This window comes from Leuresthes tenuis, unplaced genomic scaffold (genome assembly GCF_036924035.1).
Source record: "Leuresthes tenuis unplaced genomic scaffold, fLeuTen1.0.hap1 SCAF_22, whole genome shotgun sequence".
Lineage (NCBI taxonomy): Eukaryota > Metazoa > Chordata > Actinopteri > Atheriniformes > Atherinopsidae > Leuresthes > Leuresthes tenuis.
Window position 1 is genome coordinate 15,271,089 of NW_027325376.1, and position 5,580 is coordinate 15,276,668.

General features: G+C 38.5%; 1 long non-coding RNA gene across 1 annotated transcript; it reads left to right on the forward strand.

The window, feature by feature from the left end:
- Positions 1-268: 268 nt before the first annotated feature.
- On the forward strand, positions 269-1,602 carry LOC140282153 (uncharacterized). The gene is made up of 3 exons (XR_011909813.1): positions 269-317; positions 992-1,032; positions 1,411-1,602. It is a non-coding gene; the product is annotated as an uncharacterized lncRNA (long non-coding RNA).
- Positions 1,603-5,580: the final 3,978 nt, after the last annotated feature.

Genomic DNA, 5,580 nt, shown 5'->3' on the forward strand with positions numbered 1-5,580 from the left:
CATTCTCGAACCAGTATTGACACTGAACTGCAGGGAGTAACAGAGAAAGTGTGTTTAACCCAGCTGTTTTCATAGGAAGAGCTCAGGCTTCCTCTTTTTCGGCACAACATTTGATTGTGCAAAGATAAGAACAAACAACTCCAAACAACGAGGACTCATTTATGAAAATGACTGAACATGTTTGCAGGCGATCTGAAACCTTGATATTTCCATATTAAAATTCAAACTTTACTGTGAGCAGAATATATCTCGACAGCACGGACTTGATGGGAAGAAACAACAGAGAGTGAGCTGAAGAGCAAACCTGAGGACAGCAAGTAAGTTCAAATGGCATTATTCATAATGAATATGTGTTTATAACTTAATGTTTGTGTTAGTTTTTCTAACTATTCGCTGTCTTGTGTAGTACATCAAATACATACATAACAACCAGGTCAGGATCATATATATCAATATTCTTTTGTGATCCTACACTGTCATGAAGCAGTTTGTAAAGTTTTGATTCAATGAAATTATTACATTTTTTGGTTGTTGTTTTTTTTTCTAATTCTATCGAGGCCATGAATTTGAACAAATAATCATGGAAGTCAATGTTAAAGGAAAAAGAAGCATAAAGGGACTGAATTGATCATTCGATCATTACATTTTGAACTTAGTGAAACTTGCATTTCAAAGTTTAACTGAAATAAGAGAAGAATCTAAACACTTGTTATTACGTTTTATTACATGTAGGTTTTACTACTTTTCGCTTTAACAGTTTTTGTTTAAGCCTCTAAACAGAAAATAACTTCAGTATAAAAAAAAGGCACCTGCCTCAAGAGATGAACAAGTATTCTGTTTTACAATATGTCTTTGGGCCCTTTGTTATTAGGTGCCTAATTTTCTCCCCTTCCTTTAGTTGCAATTAGTTGTTGCAATGTGTTTACTTTGACTTTTAAAAATGATTGCTTTTTGGTCACAGCACACAGTATCACTCTGTATCATTCGGCAGAGCAACAATGCAGTGGACTCTGTTTCTGCTCATTCTGATGGGTGAGTGGCCCTCTGTGCTACCTCTATGGCACAATTAATGCTTTTGGACAAAGACAAAGAAAAATAATAAGAGCTTGTCTTTTTGTGTCTAACCTTCAGTTGCCCCTTTCTGTCTCTATCTTTTTACACTCTAAATTTTCATTTGCTTTTTTATTTTATTTCCCCAATCAGGGAATCTGATGGGCACAAAGGAGGAATTTTCCATGCTTGCTGCCTTATTTGCAGTGTTTTAAAATGTACTATAACCTTTAATGTCACTCAAAGCTAAAAAAAAGGTGTATCAGGTGACAAATTTATTCTAAGTTATATGATGTGAAATGTTTGATTGTATCCACGTGTTTTACAGCCTCATTACTGCAGCCTTTTCCCTGCTTTTAGGTCCCATCTCCTTCTTCACATGTCAAAACTATGTGTACCACTATATAAGTGAGAATAAGACCTGGAATGAAGCCCAGACGTTCTGCAGAGAGAAGTACTCAGACCTGGCCACAGTATATAACAGGAACGACATGGGAAGACTCCGTGACTCTGCAAAGAGTCAAAGCGATGCCTGGATCGGACTGTTCAAAATCGATTCACCAGACAAAGAAAATATGAAGTGGCAGTGGTCTCTGCCAGGTGTACAATTTCATGAAAATGAGATGAACTGCATAGGCAAACCGTCAGATAATGGAGATCAGTGCTGTGGGTACATGAAGAAGTACGGCAAATATCATGGTATTGATTGTAGTCAGACCAACCCATTTATCTGTTACAATGGTGAGAATCTGCAGCTATTACCATATTTTGTACATTCCAGTTGTTATTTTGGCTGATAGGTTATGTGGGTTAAATTTTTGATAAGCTAACTAGCCCGCATCTTGTCCCTTTAAAGAAGAAGCTGTGCAATAATTAACTATGTTAAACTTACCTCCAGTAGAATTCATGTGCATACAAAGTGCATACAAAGGAACAGAGAAACAATTCAGTTCATCCATTTATTATCATTCAAAATATAGCATCAAGCCACAACCAAAGTAATCTCAAGGAACGTTAAAGTCAATAGTCAGCCCAAATATAACCCAAATCAGACTATATTATTCAAAGTAATGTATCATTTGTAATGTAATAACATGCAAAGCCATTAATAGTGGCCTAGCTAAGGAAACCAAAAGGTTGCATAGCTTTGAGTCAATCCTCTGTGTTGAGTATGCACAAGATGGAGGTCGGCTGTGGAGGGAAAAAAAACTAAAGGGGGGGAGGGGCACTCAAGCTAATATACCTGCTGAGAAAGACAAAAGAGTAACACAGGTTAATAACAAAGACAATGGCACAGCTAAAGGGATGGTTCAGGGTCACCCAAGCCAGCCCTACCTATTGGCTTAATCAAAATTGAAAGGTCTAAGCCTAGTCTTAAATATAGAGAAGTTGTATGTCTCCATCACCCATACTGGCAGCTGATTTCACAAGAGAGGGACCTGAAAACTGAAGGCTCTACCCTGCTTTCAACTTTTGGAAAGTCTAGAAACCACAGTATTAGACCAAATTGCACAGTGGGGAAAACATGGAACAATGAGTTTTTAATACAGTAGCACTTGGTCACTGAGAGCTTCATAGAAGAATTTTTAATTATTTTCTGCATTTCTTTTGGAGCCAGTGAAAAGAAGGTCATATTGCTAAACAAAACCCTTGCTGCAGTATTTTGGATCAGCTTTTGGTACAGTCTATTTATAAAGGAACTGCAGTTGTCCAGTTCTTAAGGGACAAAAGCAAAGACAGTTTTTTCTGCATCGCTCTGACACAGGATCTTCCTAACTTTGCCTATATCAAAGAGGTTAAAGAAGAGGGTGGTCATAGAACCCTAGAGTCCTAGAGTCAGGGTCGCAGGGGGACTATCCCAACTGTCATTGGACGAGAGGCAGGGTACACCATTCCTTTGTTGAGTTAAATATGCAGCTTGAGCACACAGCCCATTAGTTTAGCATGAGACAAAAGTCCAGATTGGGAGAGGGGGATGCGTCTACTGCCTTTATGTTCCTTGCTTCCATAAGTCATGTTCCTTCCTCACATCTTAGCTCTTCCCAACAAGATGTAAGAGAGGGAGATGAGAGGAAGACACATGATGATAGTGGAGCCAAAACTGACAAACAAGAAATCCTTTTTTTTCGATTTTTCGTTGGTGTCCTCCTGTTTGTCACTTGTGATAAAAAACTTGCACACAGGATAGATTTGTTAGGAAATGTTACCTCCCCCACAGCCAGGTTTCCATTCCCTAATGTAATCTAAAGAGATTGCTTGAAAGGCTGCAAAGAAAAAAGCAGAGGGTGCATCACATCTGGTCATAGCTCGGTAGAGGAGAACAAAACCTCAAGGAAAAAAGGAAAGATAACAACGTTGGTGGACATTCACAAGAAAATGGAGACTACTGGCCTTTAGGGGTTACTTTCAACACTCTATGGTGATCAATGCAGATTAGTTGATGGAAATAGTGCTACTGTAAATATACTGCACAGGCTTAAGATTGGTATCAATCGTCTTATCTCACTCTTAGTGAGAGAGCACAGTCAACTGTTTTCTGAGCCGTTATTATGAACTTGTGGTTAGATCCTTAATTTTCTTCTTCAAAATCTGTGAACTGCGCTTGAATTAATCTTTTAATTAACCTCTGTACAAGTTACAAAAGATCATGGCAGTCATGTTGCAAATGTGTCTTTTCACTCTACAGAACAGAGTCAATCTGACAAATGCTACTGGAGCAGTAAGGAAATGAATTGGCCACAGGCTCAAAACTACTGCAGAGAGCATTACACAGACCTCGCCAGTGGGCCGTCTCAGTTAGAAGAGTGCAAAGAAAAAATCCCTCAGAAGTGTAATAGAAAATGGTGGATCGGCCTGTTCAGAGACAACTGGAGATGGTCAAATAGAAGCAGCTTCTCTTTCAGATACTGGGATGTTGGGATGTGGGATGTGGACATTGAGCCAAGCAGAAATATATGTGCTCTGACTATGTTGGATAAAAATGGCAGATGGAAGAAGGCCGACTGTAGAACCAAACATAGTTTTTTCTGCTATGACGGTGAGTTTTGCATAACTGAAAGACCAAGCTGTATTCATCGCTTTTTTATCCATTTCTTTCAATAGGGGGTTCAAAACTTTGCTTTTTTTTTTTTTTTTTACACAAAAAAATATTCAGGGATTTCTACTTTTTGCAGCCGGCGCAAACACCCTGGTAACTAGTAACCTGATTTTCAGTTTTATTCAGGTTATTCTGGTTGTGTGTTTTTTTTTTTTATATCACTCCGCACGGTATATGAACATTTGGATCTCATCAAACGCTTTTGAAATCCACAATCCCAGCCCAAAATTCACAATATTGTGATTTTTTTTTTTTCTTCCACGACAGATAAAGTGGTCCTGATCAAAGAAAACAAGACCTGGGAAGAGGCCTTACATTACTGTAGAGAGTACTACACTGACCTGGTCTCCATCACTAACCCTCACCAGCAGAGATGGGTCCAGGAGAGAGTCAGGAGCGCCTCAACTGCTCATGTTTGGCTGGGTCTACGTTACACGTGCACTCTGGATTTGTGGTTCTGGGTCAGTGACCAACTAGTCTGCTATGACAAATGGGCACCAAATGGAAGGTTTGAGGAATGTGACAAATCTGCAGCCATAGAGAGAGGAGGACAGCATAAGTGGTACAGTCAGCAAACGAATAATACGTTAAATTTCATCTGTGTTGTATGATGACATTTGAATCAACCCCCCCCCCCCCCCCAACTCACTGCTACAGTGGGCTGACCCCATCTTCTTTGACCGAGTTTGTCTGATACCGCATATTTAATGCCCTCATATTCAACAAGCTTGCAGAGTGTCTGTTCTTTAGATTCAGTGAATGATAAATTAAGGATTCATATCTGCATGTGGCTTCACCGAAACGTTACTTACAAAACACTTCATGTTACTGACTCTTTTTGTCTCTAAACTCTCAGTAACTTCCTGGAAAATTGAATCGAAGACAACCTCGCAAACCTTTTCATTTCATTTCATGACGGCTAAAATCAACAAACTGTGACATGCAGTCGGTGCCATTAATTCAGATTTTCCGTCCTGTTTTTCTGAATACAGTAAACAGTTGTGAAGCTTTTTAGTGATTCTCATATTTTGCATGTGATCAGCTATAGTAGAGCATAGAGAAAAGAGAAATACATATACCACCTTATACTGCTTTGCTAGCAAAATGATCTTCATCTTTAAAACATTTTTTTTTAAGTTACACTTTTGCTTCTGGTGACCAGGTGTGAATTCTCATGTTTTAATCTCTTTTAATTGATTTGATGTAAAACTAACTCTTTAGCGGGCTTGTTAACACTTTTTAGAGTTGACATAAAAGGTGCAGATGGAGTGAAAATGCATATTTCATATTATTTCATTATATTATGTTAATTTCATATGATTATACATAAAAGGTTGTTGTTGTTGTTTTTTTGACACAGCTGGTCTTTGGAAATGGCAGCATTCACCAGTCACAAACATCAAAACTCCTGTCGTGTGAACATATTATGAAAT